Source organism: Sapajus apella, unplaced genomic scaffold (genome assembly GCF_009761245.1).
Source record: "Sapajus apella isolate SASKATOON/1434 unplaced genomic scaffold, GSC_monkey_1.0 scaffold76, whole genome shotgun sequence".
NCBI classification, from domain to species: domain Eukaryota; kingdom Metazoa; phylum Chordata; class Mammalia; order Primates; family Cebidae; genus Sapajus; species Sapajus apella.
In genome coordinates, this window is record NW_022437016.1 from 3,969,044 (window position 1) to 3,991,220 (window position 22,177).

A 22,177-nucleotide genomic window follows, 5' to 3' on the forward strand; every position below is an offset into this window, starting at 1 on the left:
ACCCATGAAAAAACATTTGCCCAAATGTTGGGAATCAAACATTACATCTGCTTATATTACTTAAAACATTTCCAATTATGGAGGGAAAACAATGAATAAAACTGTCATATTTTAATGCTGTGACATATACTCTGCTTTTAATCTATATGCATTCAGTTTTCTATTATACATTCCAGACTGGCTTATGTGGTTTGTAAAAATCAAATTCTATTTGGATTCTTGGACAAGCTATTAATGCCTTGCCATATCCACAGAAAATCACATTCAGCACCATGGACAACACAGAACTGCTCTTTTCTGAACCACAGCTGTTTGCTGAATGATTTTTTTTCTCCTGCTAAAACATCCAGACACACGTCTGTCTCTTAATTGCAGGAGGGGTTGTTACAAGGCATCTTGAATTTTAATAACTGATTTTAAAATGAAGAAAATGCACTAAAAACAAGACTGGGGGAAATCTTAATTACTTTTGGAGAATTCAAAAACTGACACCCTGGAAAGTATGAAAAAACTTTCAGAGGCAAACACTGATATTATACAGATGAAAAAAATGAGGAGCAGGGGCAGGTAACTCTCAATGACTAACCAATAGAAGATACTAGAGGAAGTACTCAGAAAATTATGAAAGAATGGGAAAACGAGATTGACAGTGTTGTTACTGAAAATGCAAAAAGGCACACTGGAGGAATTAAAATTCACATATGGGGTGGCAAAAACTAGTTTTGAAAATTTGGTCTCACAAGTGAACAAGGAATCCCCATTGTCTGCTAATACAAAAATCGTAAACAGTAGGAAAATTGTGCTCAGTTCTTCAGGCTTTTTTTTTTTTTTTTTTTTAAAGAGACAGGAGGTGAAAGACAACTAAATAGTAGAGTTTCTTTATATATAATGCCTTAGAAATAGTAATTATAAAATATTTCAGATTCGTTTGTGGCAAACATGCAAATTTGATTTAAAATGTGTGACATTCACTTACCCTGTCCATTCCCTGTGGATATGGTAGTCACTTGTTTTTAGATTTCTGGTGATTTCTTTATGAACACATACATTTGTCAAATATTTATTAAATACCTCTTATATTTTAAGAGGCTTGCTAGGTAATAAGTCCACAAGAGTGTCCAGGACATAGTGCATATCCTATAGAAACTCAGTTTTTGGAAAAATGCAGACAATCATGTTGGTCAAGAGCAACACATTCCCATGGAAGAAAATACATAAATACTGTTTTGTTTTTTTTTTTTCTGATTTTTGTTGGCATGCATTATGTACAAAATGTATATTGTACTAGTACCACTGAATTCTATAACTTCCTTCTGTACACCTGAATAACTTTTTAATGCTGTATATTTAGAAGTCCCTCTCCCTATTACAACAGAATTCATTTCTCTTGGGATCCTACCTTCTGCTAAGAATAATATATGTTTATCATTGTTTATTTTATATTTAATATATGTTTATATATGCTTTTGTTCATGGTATCAATATATGATGAAGAATTGTTAAGAAAAAATGATCAACTGAGGAAGAAGCTTTAATTTATATTAAAATATTAAATACTACAAAACATTTTTAAAGTTTATTAATGAAGCAATTCCATCTGGATAATTTGTGCTTTTTATGAAGTCTAAAAACCTGAAATTCAAAATAATTATTGTATAATAATTATTATACACTATAGTAATAGTTGTTATAGTGGTACTGTATGAGGACATTCTTGCATTGCTATAAAGAAATACCTGAGATTGGGTAATTTATAAAGAAAAGACGTTTAATTGGCTCACTGTTCTCCAGGCTTTATAGAAAGCATGATGCTGGCATCTGCCTTGCTTTTGATGAAGCCCCAGGGAGCTTTCAATCATGGCAGAAGGTGAGGGCAACAGGCACATCACTTGGTGCAAGCAGCAGCAAGAGAGAGAGGGTGAGAGATGGCATACACTTTTAAATAACCAAATCTCCTGTGAACTCAGAGTGAGACCTTGCTTATCACCAAGGGGATGACCCAAGCCATTTATGAGGGATCCACTCTCATGATCCAAACACCTGTCAATACGTTCCACTTCCAGCATTGGAGATTGTGCCTCAAAATGAGATTTGAGTGAGGCCAAATATCCAGACTATATCAGGTAGTAGCAAGTAATAGAAAATATCCTTTGACCGCTGTAGTGGGGAGATTCAGGGAGTGCCCAGGCAGGAGCAAAAAGCCTCAGCCTATTTCCATATAAATAATGAAGAAGAAAGTAACTAGAAATATAACTATAGTAGTTATTAGTTATTCATATGTGATCTTAGTTATTCATAGATGATCTTAATTCTTTTAATAATGCCTCTCAGGTGGGAAGTGTGAACCTGGGATGACATTGTGAAATGAATGACACTAAGGTAACATGTTGTAAGCCCTCCGTAACGCCCGCATAAGGGGTGCTGGAGGATGCCTTGGTTGTGCAGCAGCGGCAGCAATGGGAAAGCGCCCGCCTTTTAGCCAGCTAGGAAAGGAGATGTCCTAGACGACTGAGACGTCTCCTTCCCCAGAGGAGTTAGGAGAAAACTGCTTCTCCAAGCTCTTGTGGTAAGGGCTGGCAGCTGTCAGGTAGGCTCCAGACATCCAGGGGCTTAACTGTCTCTATGTGATGTTGTGCTTCAGTGGTCACGTTCCATGTCTACTCTCATGTTCTGCTTCTGCACCTGGTTCCTTTTTGCTTAGAAAAGACAATCAGTAATAGTAATATAAATCTTAATGTTTTAGTTCTTTCTTGATAAGTATGGAAAAAGTGCTGATGCATTATGCTCCTTACCTCACTTCAAGTGCCAGGAATTCCTGAGCCCCCACCTGTATGCCGCACCCTATTTTACTCTGGCCCCCAGTCACTCAACACCAACACCACACCCTACCTATGCCCTACCTTCCCTGCCCGCAGATTTGCAACTCAAGAAAAGTGAGAGCATCGTCCAAGCATTCTGGGCCACCGCTGATCTCCGCGATTTGGGCAGCAGTGGATCCCTGGGCCCAAACTCTCTTTTCTGGATCTCTGTGTTTGGTGTCTTTTATTTCTACAATTTCTCGTCTCCGCACCAGCCAGGAAGGGCTCACAGAACCCTGTAGGGCTGGACCCTACAGACCGCTGTGTGTAAAGTATTATATTATGTGCTTTCCTTGCTCTATCTTATTTAATTTTTATTTAATCATCACACTTTGTGAGGCATGTATTTTTCTATTTTTATGTCATAAATATGAGAACTGGGTCTTATAAGGGTTGTATAATTTACCCAAACAGTCGGTAAATGTCTCAGTTCATTGGGGCAACTAGAAAAATACACCTTAGCCTAGATAATTCATAAACAGTATATATATTTTTTTCATTGTTCTAGCGGTTGGAAAATTCAAGATCAAGGTTTTGGTAGATTTGGTGTCTGGAAAGAGCTTGTTTTCTGCTTCAACATGAGACTGCCTTGCTGAGTCCTCTGGAGGAAAAGAGATAAACACTGTGTCATCAAATGGCAAAAGGGCAAAAAGAAACAAACTCACTCCCTCAAGATTTTTTATGAGAGCACTAATCCCATCCATGAGGGCTTTGCTAACATGACTTCATCATCTCTGAATACCAACACCTTTGGGTTTAAGTCCTAACACAGGAATTTAAAAAAGACACATCCATTAAAACCATAGTAGTATGGATGTTATTTCTAAATTATTATTAAAGACTTTATTTATTAGATCAATTTTAGGTTTCCAGCAAAATTGAGATGAAGGTAGATAGATTTCCCACATATCCCTTGACTCCACACATGTCTGGCCTCCCTCATTATCAACAGCAGCCCCTAGAGTGGTACACTGATGACAACTGATGAACTGTCATTGACACCATGAACATTCAAAGTTTATAGTTCATATTAAGGTTTAATATTACTAGTGCTGTACATTGTATGAGTTTGGACAAATGTATAATGATATGTATTTATAATTATAATATCATACAGATCATTTATGTTATCTACCCTAAAAATCACCTGTGCTCTGCCTATTTTCCCCTCTACTGTCCAACCCCCACAACCACTAATCTTTTTACCATCTCCATGGGTTACATTCTCTAGAATGTCATATTGTTGCAGCCGTTTCATCTTGGCTTCTTTCATTTAGTAATGTGCTTTCAAGGTTTGTATTAGTCAGGGTTCTTTAGAGAGACAGGAATAATAGTATAAGGAGGAAGAGGAGTTTATTAAGGAGTATTGACTTACGTGATCACAAGATGAAGTTGCACAATAGGCCATCTGCAAGCTGAGGAGCAAGGAAGCCAGTCCAAGTCCCAAAATCTCAAAAGTAGGGAAGCTGACAGTGCAGCCTTCAGTGAGTGGCTGAAGACTCGAGAGCCCCTGAGAAGCCACTCGTGCAGGTCCAAGAGTCCAAAAGCTGAAGAACTTGGACTCTGATGCTCAAGGGCAGGAAGCATCCAGCACGGGAGAAAGATGGAGTCCAGAAGACTCAGCCAGTCTAGTCCTTCCATGTACCTTCCTTTGCCGCTTTTATCCTAGCTGCACTGGCAGCTGATTAGATGGCTCCCACCCAGACAGAGGGTGGGTGTGCCTCTCCTAGTCCACTGATGCAATGTTAATCTCCTTTGGCAACACCCCCACAGACACACCCAGGAACAATACTTTGCATCCTTCAATCCAATCAAGTTGACACTCAATAACTGTCACAAGGTTCTTCCATGTCTGTTCATAGCTTGATGGTTCATTTATTTTTTAGCACTGAATACTATTCTATTATTTAAATGTACCACAGATATAGCCCCGAAAAGGAAATACTTAGGTATAAATCTAGTAAATATGCATGTGACCTATAGGAGGAAAACAAAAATTGGAGAAAAGAAATCGTAGAAGCACCATATAAATGAAGAAATATTTTATGTTCATGGATAGGACAATTCAATATGGTCAAGATGTCAGTTCTTCCAATTTGATCTCTAGATTTATTGCAATTCCATTTAAAAGTCCAGTAAGTTATTTTGTAGATATTGACCAACTGATTCTCAAACTTAGGTGGAGAGGGAAAAGACACAGAATAGCTGATCCAATATTGAATGAGAACAAAGTCAGAGAACTGATACTACCTTCATACTACCTTGTTATGAAGGGCCTTTAGTCAAGGCAGCGTGGTATTTATTAAATAGATAAATAGGCCAGTGGAACAGAAAAGAGAACTCTGAAATGGACCCACATAATATAGTCAACTCGTTCTTCAACAGAGAAGCAAAGGCAATACAATGGAGCAAAAATAATGTTTTCAAGAAATGGTGCTGGAAAAACTAGACATCCACATACAGGAAAAAAAGAGACAAACTCTCTCCTTCAGGCCCTTTTATAAAGGCACCAATCCCATCCATGAGGTCTTTGCCATCATGGCTTAATCATCTTTCAAAGACTCACTTCTGAATAACAACACCTTTGGGTTTAAGGTTAAGCCCTAACAATTTTAACAAAAATTGACTCAAAATGGATCATATACCTAACTGTATAATCAATCATATGCCTAACTGTAAAATCAAAACTATAAAACTGCCAGTAGATATCACAGGAGAAAACCTAGATGTCCTTGGATATGGAGGTAGCTTTTGAAATATAATACCCAAGGCATGATCCATGAAAGAAATAATTGACAGCCTGCATTTTATTAAAATTAAGAACTTTTGCTCTGCAAAAGATGTAAAGAGAGTGAAAAGACAAGCCACAGACTAGAAGAAAATATTTGCAAAAGACACACTTGATAAAAAATTCTTATCCAAAATATACAAAGATCTCTTAAAACTCAAAAGTAAAATAAAAACAAATTCAAAAATGGGCCAAAGACCTTAACAGATACTCTCCAAAGAGGATATAGAGATAGCAAGTAAACACATGAAAAGATATTTCACATCATATGCAAATTAAAACAACAGTGAGTTACCACAACACATCTATTAGAATGGCCAATAGCCAGAACACAGACAATACCAAATGCTGATGAGGATGTGGAGTAACAGGAACTCTTATTCAGTGCTGCTGGAGACGCAAAATGGCATAGACACTTTGGAAGAGTTTCGGAGTTTCTTACAAAACTAAACATGTTCTTAGCATATGATTCAGCAATTGTGTTTTTATATATTTACCCAAAGGAGTTTAAAATGTTTGTCCCCACAAAAATCTGCACATGAATGCATATACTTTATTCAAAATTGTCAAAAGTGGGAAGCAATCAAAATGTCCTTCAGTAGAGGAATGAATGAATAAATTGTGGCATTGGCGTGTTTTAAAAAATACTTTTGTCAAATTATATTTACTATGTGCCAATAATTGCTTAAATAATTTATAGGTATAAAATTTCTTATTTTGTCAGTATTGTTGTTATAGTCATCTTTTTGTTTTTGTTTTTTTAGAGACAGTGTCTCGCTCTGTGGCCAGGCTGGGACGCAGTGGCACAATCTTGGCTCACTGCAACCTCTGACTCCCTGGTTCAAGCTATTCTTCTGCTTCAGCCTCCCGAGTAGCTGGGATTCAGGTATGTGCCACCAGGCCAAGCTAATTTTTTTAGTTTTAGTAGAGACAGGGTTCCACAGTGTTGGCCAGGATGGTCTCGATCTCCTGACCTTGTTATCCACCTGCCTTGGCCTTCCTATATTCATCTTATAGATAGTCATCTTATAAGTCATCTTATAGAAGTATAAATCGTATACTTCTATTACTATTGTTGCTATACTCCTCTTATAGAAGCAACATAAGGTTTAGTTAACTTCCCTAAGATCCCATATATTTGCAAAGAGATGAAATTGAAACTCAAATCCAGGCAGCCTCTCTTTAAAGTTCATTCACAGTCTTAACCAACATTCTAAGCCTTCTGGAAAGGCTGTTTTAAATAATCTCTTAAACTATGTTGTTAACTAATTATTTATTGTTTATATCCATCCTAAATGTCTTTCAATTTTAAGGACTTTGATCCATTTCTTTATCATTATATATAATACATTTTCTGTCACATCAAATTCTCTTTTTTTAGAGATTTGTAAATTCACTTTATTACTTCCAAAAAATTTGACATCTCAGACTGAATCGTCCTAAAATCGAAAGGCCAGTTGACAGTTTTGCCTTTCATCCTGGGCATTCTTGTCCATCATGAAAATGCAAGTATTTTCACCCATCTTTACTCCCCAAAACAGACACACATATAGTTACACATCCTACCTTACACTTTCATTTAAAAATCTATGCTTCGTGCTTTCTGAAAAATTTCATGACCTTTATTTCTGTGCCAGTTATAGCCTAATCTCCATTATAAATATCTTCTTTACATCAGGAAACTTGTCACAGGATGTTCCTTTACCTCTTGTCTTTCCAAAATGCTTCTTCCTTGAAGCCTGCTTATTCTTTCTCACCTCATGGTCTCGTTTATGTCATCATCCTCTAGTTTGTCTTTGCTTCTATTACAAATATTTTTCATGCATTCATGTAAAGAAAAAGAGCTCTTTTTGTGTTTCATAATCTCCAACTGTATATTTTATTGAATTATGGACCACTTTTAGTATCTTAGGGGAGAAATTGTCCCATTTCCTTCCAAAATGCCAAAATACCTTTTTTTTTTTTCTTTTTTTTGATATAGGGTCTCAGCTCTGTCACCCAGGCTGGAGTACAGTGGCATAATAATGGCTCACTGCAGCCTCAACCTCCAGGGCTCAAGGAATCCTCTCACATTAGCGACCTGACTGGCTGAGACTACAGGTGCACAGCACCATATCTGACTAATTTTTATTTTTTTGTAGAGATGGAGTCTCACTTTGTTACCAAGTCTGGTCTAAAATTCCGAGGCTCAAATGATCCTCTCACCTCAACCTCCCAAAATGTTAGGATTACAGGTGTGAGCCATCATACCTGGCCCAGAAATACTGCTTTTTAAACAATATTTGAGTTTCCATTTATTCGATTAGCCCTCTTGGGCACTAAGCACCCCTTACCGTTCATTAATATCATATATTGAACATTGTTTCACTGCACATACTTCTTAGGACCTGAATTCTTGTTTTCCTCTGAACTTGCCTTCCACTTTCAACCCAAGCACACTAATACAACCAACACAACTTCAGTAAAACCGCACTACATTAAGCATTTCTTGATCTGCTTCACACAGCCATCAAAGACACTTCTTTAAGCAACCCACATTAGGCCATAACAATATCCAACAATATCAACATCAAATACTTATCAATTTCCAATTCTATATGGGAGATATTTCAATAAAAACACTTATTGATGCAAAATGAGATGAACAGCTTAAATCTATTAACTCTTAGTCCTCATCATGATTTCTATTAAATTTTCTAGTTTTTTAATAAAGAAGTTAAGTTCAGATTGGCTAAATTATCTGTCAAAGTTTATACTCCTATTTATAGAATGATAATTGGAACTTAAACCCAGAAAATACTGCTATTGGGCCCATGTTCTCAAATGTCAGTATTATATAAGCTTTGATTCTCAGCCCAAGGAAATATGTGGTTTAATGGCAAATTCAGATAAGTAAAGAAGTCAGTTATGCATGGTAAATAAACAATCTAATCACCATTCAGGGTACTTGTGGGCAATATGCCTAATATAGCCTAAAAGATAGAAGGCAATCATAAATATTATTTACTTTTCTTTCCATATTCTTCAGGGGAACTTCACATAATAATTAACTGACAAAAAAAAGGGACTATCAGTAACTACTTAGACACTGAAGTATGGACTTCGGGTGTTTGAAGATTTTTGATGTGCATATTTTAAATCTTCAACACTATGTGCAGAGATTTATACACTCTATATCATATCTCTGCCAGATTGAAATTTCTCATCCAAGCCCCACTTGTGGAGAATCTGAAACACTGAGAATGTTTTCTTTGACAAAATCCCAACAGCTCTTAAATTACCTGTCCTCAAGGAAAGTGAAATAGAAGGGACGTATTGGAGTCATGATGGAAAAATACCGTTTTGAGAGACAGAATCCCCAAGGAAATTGGACTGCTCTCCTAAAATGAATGTATCAGCCCCTTGCGATGTTCCTTTTGCTAACAACATGTATTGTTTACTCTGCTCTTTTATTCCTTGTCCCTGGGAGGAAATTTGGTATTGTGCTGGCTTTTTAAATGATTTCAAAACTTCTATTCACCAGCACTCTTAACTGCTCTACCTACTACTGTCTGATGTGTCATCTGTAAGTACCACTCCATGTTGCCACTTATTTTTTTTCCTCACAGGCTCTCTGAGATTTCAGAATACATACAGAAAATAAAATTACTTAGCCTGGTATTCACAGCCCAGAAAAATCTGAAGACTTCCTATATTTTCCGAATGTTCCAACATAGCAGTATACAAATGTACCACAGAAGCTAGACTTGGCCGGGTGCGGTGGCTCACACCTGTAATCCTAGCACTTTGGAAGGCCAAGGTGGGTGGATCACCTGAGGTCAGAAGTTCAAGACCAGCCTGGCCATCATGATGAAACCCCATCTTTAAAAAAAATAATAATAAATTAAAAAAAAAAGAAGCTAGACTTACCTTTCATTTGTTTCCATCTTTCTTCACATTGTTTGACCAATTGAATTACCAAAGCTTAAAGGCTATTTTTTGTTGTTGGTGGTAATACTGTCTTTCTACGTAGACATCAAATCTCAACCATGCCTTAAATGTCACAAACTAATATTCCTAGCCTGGAGCTGCAGTCTGAATTACAGATTCCTCTACATAACTGCCTTATTCATATTTCCACTTCCATGATACTTGCTATTTGCTCTAAGCTTTGTTACTTTAACTCTCTTTACTTTGGTTTCCTCTATTTTTAAATGGCAAAGTGAGTCGTATCTCACATATGAAGTTGTTTTGAAGAATTAAAACAGCCAAAGTCTGTAAAGTACAAAGAATGTTTGACATATAGTACTGTGTCAGCATGGCACTATTGCCATTGTCATGTCTAATGTTGCAATTACACTAAGTCCAGCTGCAGTATGTGACCATTACCAAGAAGACATTCAAGCATCATTTCTAATCCAATCTTCTCTTGAAATAGTACTCCTCACAGAAAATTACTGTGCCCCAAATTTAGGTGTTGTTTTGATTTCTTAACTTTTTTCTCTTGCATTTATCTTATCACCAACTTCTGTCTATCACAACTTTGAAAACCATATCACATTAATTTACTTCTCCCATTTTCCACTTCTACCACCATATGGAAGCCGTCTTCACCTGTCACATGGACCACTGCAATGACTCACTAGTAGTTTTGTCTGCTTCCATTCTTTCCACTTGTGTTCATGAGACAGCCAGAATGATCATTTACAATACAAATTTAAATGTAAAAAATCCATGTAGAGTATCACTAATTTTAGAATGCAAACTCATGCATTTTACTATGACCTAAGTAATTGTCATAGGTTTTAAAAAATCTATCTCCAACTTCATTTGATGCCATTTTTCTCTGAATCTCATAGAATTCTAGATTCATCAATGTCCTTCATCTCCCCACATTATTCAAACGTCTTTTTCACATATGTTACATGTGTTTTTTAATTTGTTTGGAAAGTGAGTTTATATATCTTTATGTACATCTGTCCAATTTGTAGTATTCCAACCTCATGCAAAATGCCATGTTCTCAAAGATAACTTTTCTGATTGTACTATTTAAAGTGGACACTTCCTGCTGTACTTTAACTCATCATTTCACCTATTGTTTTCAGAGCATGTAGTTCGCCTGGAATGATCTTGTTGATTTCTAGTGTTTCTTTTACTATGTGTCTTTTCCTTTAGAATATAAGTTCCATTAGGACAGGGGTCATATTTGTCTTGTTCATTGATACATTCCCAAATTTGCCTTCAACGAATATTTGTTAAGTGAATGGAGGATCTCTGTTACTTTTTTTTTTAAACATACTTTATGCTACTTCAATAAGTAAAATAATTTTTTGAACTGTGTGGTACAGTATAATCTTCCTCAATTTCAATCGATTGCTCACTTTTTCATTCCTCTTCCATATTTTAAAGCTCCTGATAATATGGACACTTGTATCATTATAGTATCAATGACAAATGCATGGCCTGATTATGCCACTGATACTCAGTAAATGATAAATCAGTCAATGATTAGTTTGTGTTTGTAATAAGGAATATGTGTTCATCCAATCAACATCTATTAAGCACAGTATACATCAAGTAAAGTCTGGCTCTGGGGAAATGGGAATGTTTAAGGAAGGCATGGCTTCCACTTAGATCAGGGTACTTGTAGTCTAGGTCATGGTTTCTCAACTATTGAAACTGTTGCCATTTTGGTTTGGATAATGCTGTATTGTGAGAAACTGTCTTGTGCCTTATAGGATGTTTATAAGCATTCCTGGCCTCTACCAACTAGATGCCAGTAATATTCCCTTCTCTGGCACACAATTTTGACAACAAAACATAATCTCAGACATTGGCAAATCTCCCCCGAAGGGAATAATCAACTCTGGCTGATTCACTGCTCTGGTGAAAGATAAATATTTATATATGTGCAGCTAAACTGATAGGTACAAATTGTGATGAATGTTATGAAGAAAGGTAAAAGCTGAAATGTCAGAGTATAACTGAGAGACTGATTTGTATTGGTGGGTACGGGATGTTGATAGAATGAAATGTTGCTGACAACAAAAGTGGAAATTTAGGTTTTGGTCTATAGAATAAGCCAGGTGTCAAGTAAAGGTAGGAGGAAATTTTCAGGCAGAGAGAATAACCTGGGTGGAGGGTCTGAAGCACGACAAAATTTGTTTTATGCCGAAAACTAGTGCAAAGTAGAGCAGAAGTAGAAAGTTAAGCAGGGGCAAGGCCATGCAGGGTACCGTAAGCTATCATGCTTTCGAATTTTATCTTAAAATTAATGGGAAAAAGAGTTTAACCAATAGGGATGTTAAGTGGAAATACAAAGTGGAATTATATTTCTACAAACCAATTGTGGTGGCTGCATTCTGGGGAAGGAGGTTGTTAAAGCAATGAAGCTGAGAGACCGTGGTGATTTAATCTAGAGACATGGTGCTGGACATGGAGAAAAGTAGACGGCTGATAAAGTCACCTTCATGTATACGTGGATAGTTGGGTGGATGTATATATATATATATATATATATATATATATATATTTATATATTTTAATGAAAAACATCCTCTAGTGGGAAGATAATCTACATTGAGATGCCATGGTGATGTTTTCTCGGGAAGCTCTGTAGTAAATTATTGGCTTTTCTACTTGATCTCTTTCACATTCAGTTCAACTCTTGAGTCAGCCTAAAGGGTTCTCAAACATCCCAGATGTTTCTTACCTTTTCTCCATTCTGCAGAGGACATTCCTTCATACCCCCTCTTCCTCTTCTGCCAGGTGTGAGCATGTGTCTATGCTCAGTGTGGAGAATGGAGATCAAGTTGAGTAGAATGTGTCCCAAAGTCCAGGGACCTGAAAAGGGAATAAATATAGGAAGGAAAAATTGAGGGTTGGTTCCTTTAGCCATCCACCTGCTTTGAGTGGTGAATTAATTAGTAATGGGAGTGCAAGTTGACAGCTCTGAAAAGGAGGAGTAATGTAGTGGGAGGTGAGGTAAAGCAGTCTTGCTGGGAAAGTTGTTTCTCATTTATAAATACACCTGATTATTATGGTGGTGCCCATTTGTGATTTCATAGTTAAGGGTCTGTTAGTTGTCCTCATCCAAACCCCTGGTTTTCAAACACAGTGGAAGGAACTCACCACAGCACCAGACTCAGCATACAAATCAAGTTTTATTTTTAAACATTAAAAAAAAAATCTGCTAGATTCACATTCACAAGGAAATAAAGGTTACTGAATGAATTCATCTGAAGTTTATTTATACCGTTGTTGCTTGTTTGTTTTTAATCACAGACCATGTAGTGTCTTAACTGGAATGGACAATAAAGATGAATTGCTTCAGACCTCTTTTTAAAAAGATGGGTAGGTTGATGCTCATAGCTGAGATTTGAAGGAATGCTTTCATTCATTTTCACATCCCTCCAGCAATCATTTGTCGAATGGTTATTCAGCAATGAACCATGGACCAGGAAAATGACAGAAAGAAGAAGCCAAAATTGTCCTCTGCAAGCGGTTTAAAACTTGGAGGGACACACATTTAATCATTAAATCCTCAGTAAGGAAAAAACATAACATGTTCTTGCTACGCAGGTTGAATTCTACAAAAGTTGCAATAAATTTTATTTGGCTATTTTAACTTGTTAAGAGTGAGTGTTTTTTCTATGCCAAACCAAACTTTAAATAAAACAAAAATGGAACCTAAAAAAAAGAGAAATGTGTGTAAAATATTGTCAGTGTGCCAGAGGGAAAAGCAATGACATCAATGGGGCTTTCATGAAGAAAGAGAGGAAAATGCAGGACAGATGTCAAGGAAGAAAAGAAAAAGAAAGGCAAGAGGGAAAGAAAGGCGAGAGTAATCCATATTTTCTTTCTTTCTTGTGGTAAGAACATTTAAGGACTACAGTTAAGACCAAAGAGTAAAACAAGTTTTCTTCCATATTATTGCACCCAACGTAACAATAGTGAGTAAGATCTTGATGTTTAGCACAATATGGAAACTTAATTGTTTCTTTATTGCCCTAGAGTAGAAATCATAGAGAAATAGGAATGGGCAGAAAACGGACTTAGAACAGGATTCAGAACTCCATCACTCTTCCCAACCCAAAAAGCAGAGATCAGACTGTTTTTTGTTTTGTTTTTTATTTCTTCTTAAGAGTAACTCTGCCAGTCCCTGAAAGAAGGGGAAAAACACTTTATCTATTATTATTTTAACTTGGTTTATGTCCAGGCTCTTTTTGATTACTTGCCAAAAGTAATATTGAGAAATAAAAAGAAAAAAATATACATAACATTTTAAAATTTATAAAACGTCTTGGCCAACAGGCTTGGTGAAGACAGGGAGGGTTATTTATAAAGTCTAAGTGTTCTGAACTGAGGCAATAGATTCCAAGCGGAATGACTGTCCAGGAAGAAATGAGCATGGGGCTGGGCAAAGGTTTCCTAGAAGCCCAAGACCTGAGATCAGTAGCTATATCGCCAGGATGACCTTGTTAGCTGGTGGCTCCTTTCTTATGTGTTTTAGGGTGCTTACCCCTCAAAATCCTGCTTCTTGCACCAGTTACATAATTAGACCCATCATAGGATCGTGTCATTCAATTTATGTCAAGTATCCTTACTATCCAACAGCCAAGAGGAAAACTGATGCCCAGTCCACGAGCTTTACTCTACAACCCTTGGACTACCTGGTAAAAATGCCTCCCTATAATGTTCCCATATATGATAGTAGAATAAAAGGAAACCCTGTACATAACATCAGGAGGAGCTCCTACACTTGAACCTAGGAATAGGAGGCTGAACTGAGCATGCCAGAATACCTGAGACTGTGGGGAAGGTTAGAATTTTTGCAACTTTTAATATTAATCGAGCTCTCACTACTTAACCAGGCACTGTTCATCATTACAAGCATTATCTTATCTAGTACTCTTAAATTCCTTTGTTATCCTAATCATATACTTAAGAAAACTGAGACACACAGAGATCAAGTTTTCTAAAGGTCATATACCCATTTAGGAGTAGATAATTCAAATTAACTATTCCACTACAATATCAATATTTTCCCGTTTTCTTTGCAACAAATTAACTTTCTGTATTAGTCTATCTTCTTTTAAATAATGAGAAAATTAAGTATGCTTAGCCTTTCTTTTAACAGCTTCCCTTTTCTTAGAATAATGTTTTCCAAAAGTATATTTCTTAGAACATTTATGCAGAGGAATATTAATAACCATTCTTTTGGAGGTTGGAATAGGTAAAAAGGTATCTATTATTCCAAAATCTTAAAATGTGGTGGGACAAGGAAGGTAAGGAATCATTTTTGTAACTGCAGAACTCTTCACAATCTTTAAATTTAGTGTTTGTTTTTGAGACAGAGTCTTGCTGTGTTGCCCAGGCTGGAGTTCAGTGGCACGATCCACCTCCTGGGTTCAAGCCATTCTCCCTCCTCAGCCTCTGGGCTAGTGAGACTACAGGTGCTCACCACCCATGCCTGGCTAATTTTTGTATTTTTAGTAGAGATAGGGTTTCACCATGTTGCCCAAGCTGGTCTCGAACTCCTGGCCTCAAGTGATCTGCCCACCGTGGTCTCCCATACTACTGGGATTATAGGCATGAGCCACTGCGCCCAGGTACAACCTTTAAGTTTCTAATGTGAATTAAACATCTGCTGAAAGAGGCAGATGCTAAGAATTTAAAACAGCATTAACAAACGTATTTGACCACACAATCCTCATTTTTTATTGTTTTCTTTTTTTTTTTTTTGTCTTTTTGTTTTTTTCCTTTTTGTGGAGAACGGGGTCTCTCCATATTGGCCAGGCAGGTCTCGAACTCCTGGGCTCAAGCTATCCTCCCTCCTCTGCCTCCCTAAGAGCTGGGATTACAGGCATGAGCCACAGCGCCCGGCCTTGTTTTCTTGTGTATTTATGATATTTGTTTGCTGTGAAATACTTTTGGGGGTAGACTGGTGGAAAAAATGAAGTTCACATTTTTAATTAACACAGTTTATAAATTATACACTCTTCCCTTAAATTCCAGCCTTGCTGTCTTATCTTTTCTTATCATTTACTGCAAACACAAATACACACATCTGTACAGCCCTGCTTCTTTTATTTCACTCTCTCCAACACAGATGCACACAGGCCCTCTGAGCATCTCGAAGGCATTGGTCTGTTTATCATCCCCACATGTTTTCACAGAACACCCTCTTCATAGACTGCCTTTTCAGTCTCCAATTACCATCTCTGTGACAAGCTAGTGTTCAACTTGCTGTGACTCTGCTCAAATATTATCTCCTCTTTAACCCACTTTTGAGCAATAGTGACATAATCTCATGCTTTCTCCTTTCCCAGTATGCATTTTTTATATTTTGGTAACACATGCCAATGAAAACCAGACTCTGCTAGGAATTAATGGCTTGGCTTGATACCTGAACTCTTAGTAAGATCTTGGTCAAGATTCCACATAAATTTTGGAGGGCAATGTCTACATATAAAGACACCAGAGTATTAGAAATGCTAAGGATGCACAGGAAGTCTAATTAGATACTTGTTTTCTCACTGTCATTAAACACAGGACACTTTTTCAAGCAACCCCATAACCCAGTTAATATGATCATAACTGACCTATTCCCCAAATCTAATGTTATCCATATAATCTTGTCCCCAGTCTAATGTTATCCAAGACATTATATTACTAAACCAATCATATCCTTATAACCCTTTGGCCCATTAATATACTTCTAATCATCCATTTATAAAACATAACCCACCCAAACAGCCCTATAACCTTTCTAATGGATTCAGAACCAGCCAATTACCAAACTTGATCTAATCTGCATAGTTCCCATCACCTTTTAATGAGCTCCAACTTGCCCTGCAAGTTTCACCATTAACAAAAAACTATTTTATTCAATTTGTGGCCTTTCATTTGATTTTTGAAAACATCAAATACTGGACCATTTATTAAAAATCCATTCTTTTCATCTTACTCAATTCTCTTATTTCTTGCTTGAGAAAATTATATTTCCCAACATTTTAGTTCATTATCTTTCCCAAAAGAATTTGAGATGGGTTGTACAAAATGCATATGTTTTCAGATTTCACTACAAAATTTACATTCCCCATTGGGTTTTATAGAGGCTTTCTATGTGTGGCCAAAGGCAGTCTCTGATTAATTTACTTCAGTGAACGCTTAAAAGAAACCTACATTAAGGTTGCACACAGATCTATGGACCTTTCCACACAAAGGTAAATGGATCTGAGCTCAGAGCATTGCATAAGAAATGTTCCTTCCATTGCTATTATAACAAACCAGATAGAACTAGGAAAAAGGAGGAGGAAGAAGAAAAAGGAGGAGGAGGAGGAGTAAGAAAAGAAAATCCTGCATACATAGGAGGCAGATGGCAAGTTAGCATCTTTATTAAAAATTTTATTTTTTTACAATTTTAATTAATGCTGTGGACCTTCATTTATGGAGGTGAGAATTGACATGTAGTACTTTTATTCATGTGTTTATTTGACAAACATTTACTGAGTATTTGCTGTTTTAGTCAGTTCATGCTGCCATAATAAAGTACCATAAAGGGGATGGTTCAAAAATAGACATTTATTTCTTATAATTCTAGAGGCTTAGAAATCCAAAATCAATATGCCAGCCGAATCAATTCCTGGTGAGGTCTTTCTTCCTGGCTTGCAGATGGCTGCCTTCATACTGTGACTTTACATGGCAAAAAGAGATCTTCTTCTTCTTTTACTTATTTATTTATTCATTTTCAACAGAGCCTCTCTTTCTGTTGCCTAGGCTGGGGTGCAATTGGTGTGATCTTGGCTTACAGCAACCTCCACCTCCCTGGTTCAAGCTATTCTCCTGCCTCAGCCCCTTAAATAGCTGGGACTACAAGCACATGACAGCATGCCCAGCTAATTTTTGTATTTTTAGTAGACATGAAGTTTCACAATGTTGGTCAGCTGGTCTTGAACTCCTGACCTTGTGATCCGCCTGCCTCAGCCTCCCAAAGTGCTGGGATTACAGGCATGAGCCACCGTGCCCGGACTCTTCCTCTTCTTATAAGGATACAAATAACATGTTGGACCCAACCTCATGACTTTATGAAAAACTAATTACCTCCCAAGACCCCACCTCCAAATACTATCACAGAGAGGGTGAGGGCTTTAACATATGGATTTTAAGAAGAGACAAACGTTCAGTGCATAACATTTGCCTTATGGTGATGAGGCTATGTGGCATATCTTTATTGCTTGGTCATGTTTTCCATCACCTCCTGGACTTTCATAGGGGTAAAAGTGCACAAATGTAAATATTTGATTATGCAATGATATACATATTGTTGAGTATTAAGTTACATATGTAAAATGTTCAGCTATGCAGAAAATATGAAGGGAGGACTCTGTGCCAACTAGCGTACCCAATGCCCTATAAAGAATGTGTTATTTTTCTCACTTGTTTTTTGTTGAGGAAAGCAATGCTCATCGATCTCAGGAAATTTGGTTCAAGATCTCCCAAATGGCTGAGCAGAACCTGAATCCTTGGCTCTCTTAATTAAAAGCCTAAATTCTTTCTCTCATTCCAGACTGCATGTCAAGCAGAGCCATTTCAGAGACATTAGCCTATCTATTCCAAATACTTTATATTACAAATGAAGAAACTAAGGCCACAGAATGGAAATTATTTTCTCTGGGCTTCATATCTACACCTGTACATGGAAAGATGGTTGTTCTGGAGAAGAAGATGGTTTCTCTTGCAAGCACACCATCCTGCCATTTCAGATTGGCTCTGTCCATCAGCACAGCAAGAAGAGAAAGTAAACACCCCATCCCTCAATCCCCGCAAATGGCCCTTCAGTAATCGATTCGCTGAGGCCTAGACCCCCTGGGGGAAGAATGCATTGTACATCATATGGACTCAGCCATGCTATGTTTACAGTTATGAAGTGCCACATATCAAAATTAGCATTTGTGCAAATGATCACACAATTCCATCAGGCCTGCTGTGTCCCCTTAATAGGCACATCTTTCAATTATGAAGTAAAGATTCATCAATGTTCTTCTGAAATTTCATTCTGTTTGTTATTTTGACAGTAAAGAAGGAGGTTTTTTTTTTTTCTTCCACTTGAAGTCAGGCCCATCAACACAAGATGGTTATTGAATCTACAGCAGAGAAAATAGACATTTTGAGTTTGTACTTATATCTTAGAAGTGGAACACCTTTGAAATGCTCATGAATAGGAATACAAACATCCATATTTAAGTCTCTATCTCCTTGAGTACATCTGATTAGTCTAATTCTGCCTTCCATTGCTCAGGGAATCATAAAATGTTAAGTATTTTAGTTGCAAGAGAATTTAGAAATCAGGCTTTCCTTCATTTCTACTTCATCTCTCTCTTCTCCCACATCATTAACAAGTTATCCCACAGACTAGCTTGAGCAGATCTTACTACTGGGAACTCACTATCATACAAAGCAGTATTTCTCTAAGCTCTCTTTGAATCAAAATTGGTATCCTTAATCTTCAATCAATTGGTGTACCATCTGTGCCTAGAGAAATAAAGATAATTTTTCATCAAAAAGAACTGCAACTATTTGAAAATGTAACTATTATCTGATTTCTAACCCACATTAAGCAATCTTAATGGTATTTTGGTAGTTTTTTTATGTTTATCAAATGACCTGTGCATTCAACACATGGCTCAATACCCTTATGGCATGGCTCACTAATATTTGTATATCCAAAATCAAACAAATTACCAAAGCATTCCGTGCATATGAATAAGCTCATGCATACGGAGAGTCGAGAAGAGGTAATCAATTGCCTACTGCCATCATTCTGTAAGGGATGCCATTAGGCCATGCACTGGTTGAGTCAGAAAATGTGTAATTGATATTACCAGAGAAAGGAATTTTTAACTTTTACTTTTTTCTCTACTCTTTTTAAAAAAAATTTGAAGGAATTTTAAACTTATTAAAAAAAAGTCATAACAATAATATAAAGACATCTTTATTTTCCTGAAGCATTTGAGCATGAGTTGTGGATATGCTGTTCTACCACTCTTAAACACTTTAGTGTACAAAGTCTATGGATATGAACATTTTGTGACATAACCACACCACCATCCACAACGCTCGGAAAATCAGTAACATACAACACTAATTCACAATTCTGCAATCCCTTTCAAGGGTCTACACTTTCCCAAAAATGTTCTTTGTAGAAAGACAGCCCAATTCAAAATTGCGTGTTGAAATTAATTTTTGTATCTTTTTAGTATCGTTGAATCAGGAATGGCTCCTCGGCCTTTGCTTGTCTTTAATAACTCTGACATTTTTGACTATCATAGACGAATTATGTTGTAGAATGTCACTCAATTTGAATTTGCTTGATATTTCTTTATGATCAGACTTAAGTTACAGATCCTTGGCAAAAATATAAAGCAAGAGGTCCTGTGTTCTCACTGTATCCTATCAGGTGGTACACAGTTTCGATTGTCTCACTGCTAACTTTGCCTGATGTAAGTTGTTTCTGTCAGGTTTCTCTACTGTAAAGTTACTTTTGTAATTACTTAGTATTATATGGGAGTCATTTTGAGACTGGGCAAACATTATATTCCTTGTCAAACCTCCACTCACTAATTTCAGCATCCATTAATATTAGTTGGAGAAACGAATTATTACAATGGCTGCCAAATGTTGATTACCTACTGCCAGTCTTTTCCATTTCTCAGTCTCCATTTAACAGGACAAGTAAATATCCCTCTTTATTTACTAACATATCAGAATGTACTCTTGGGTACCTATTTTATTCAATGGGTTATAATATATTGCCAAAATTATTTAAACTGACATCAGGCTTATTTCACTGGGAGGTGCCTGAGGCTGGTTAATATGCTTTTTTATACCACCCCACTATTGTTTGCACTTGTGTATTTTCTGGTATACTGAGATGTATCAGGCTTATTTGATACTTTCGGTCCCACAACATTGAAAACAGCACTCTTTTTAAGGATCACTAGTTCCTGCCTTCCTGCCTTCCTGCCTCCCTGCCTCCCTGCCTCCCTTCCTGTCTTCCTTCCTTCCTTCCTTCTTTTCCCCCCACCTCTCCTTCACCTTTTCTCTCTTCTCTTTCTTTCTCTTTCCCTTCCTTGACCTCCTGGACTCAAGTGATCCTCCCATCTCAGCCTGCCTAGTAGCTAGGACTATAGGCACATGCTACCATATCTAGCTAATTTTCTAAACATTTTTTCCTTTTTGGGGGCTCTTGCACTCCTGGGCTCAAGAGCTCCTCTAGTTTCGGCCTCCCAAAATGCTAGGATTACAGGCATGAGCCACTGTGCTCAACCCTGATTTTCTTATAGGTGAAAAACATGATACAATTATAGTAATTTCAACTTGATCATGAATCATATAGTTGTTAGCAATATAGCTAGATATTATAAGTTTTATATATGTGATAGAATGTTAGAATACAAATTTTGACTGAAGTATATTCCTAAATAGGTTCTAAACCAAGAAGCACACATTTCAAAATAGTGGATTAGAATCTATCTGACAATATTTCAATGCTTATCTCTCATTAAGACTATAAAGTGCTCATTAATTGAAGATTAAAGAAATAATATTGGAGACAGCTCTGTATATTCTCTAGATTTCACACCCCTATCCGGAAATAAGGGAAGCTTCCTTGTTTGTCTAATATCAATACATGTGACTTTAAGGAAATCATTTGAAAGGCTTATTAAATATTTTTTGTAATCTAACACCTGAGTCATATCTCAGAAATACAAAAGTCAAGACCCTGGATAAAGTGACTTATGCTTTCAGAACAGAGAGCTGTGGTTTGAGAAATAACTACCCCCACCAAGTTTATTAGACCAAAGTATATTTGGCCTTCCTTACAAACCAGCTCTGGGCCGTGTAATAAAGAACACAGATTTGGAGTTGCCCAGCAGTGCCTAAGAGGGTTAAATGGAGAAGTATGAGGACCAGCGTATAGCTGAGGGCTGTGGACTGAGTCAGAGAAGGTAATCTAGAATAGAAATGCATCATGAAAACTTTAAAAGAGAGACACTCAAGAGTTGGGGATGTCAGAATCAGAAAAACCTAAGAGAGACATGGACAGCATTAAACAGCTTTCATGCACAAAGAGCACTGAAGCTAAATCCCCAGCCAGTGCAATGAGAAATTCTATGCTTGCTTCCTGTCATAGCCTCCTGAATGCTTGCTCCAATAATGGAATGTTTAAAAGACAAATAGAAAGGAGTACCACTATACACATGTTCTCTTTCCCCTATAGGCTACTAGACTGAAAAGGGCCTATATGAGAGGAGGAGAGAAACTTCCACTTTATGTCTAGTTCCAAGTTGTTAGATTGCATTGGACAGAACATGATAATTATGAAATTAAAGTAGAGTTTTATAACTTAGCTACCTTCGAATATTTTCTATGGTCACCAGGATAGAAAAGGTACCTGTTTAAAGGACAGAGAAGCAGCTAAATTCTTAGAATAGTTTGGAAGTAGCTTTGTTATTGCATCTCAAAAAATATACATGTTTAATGTAAG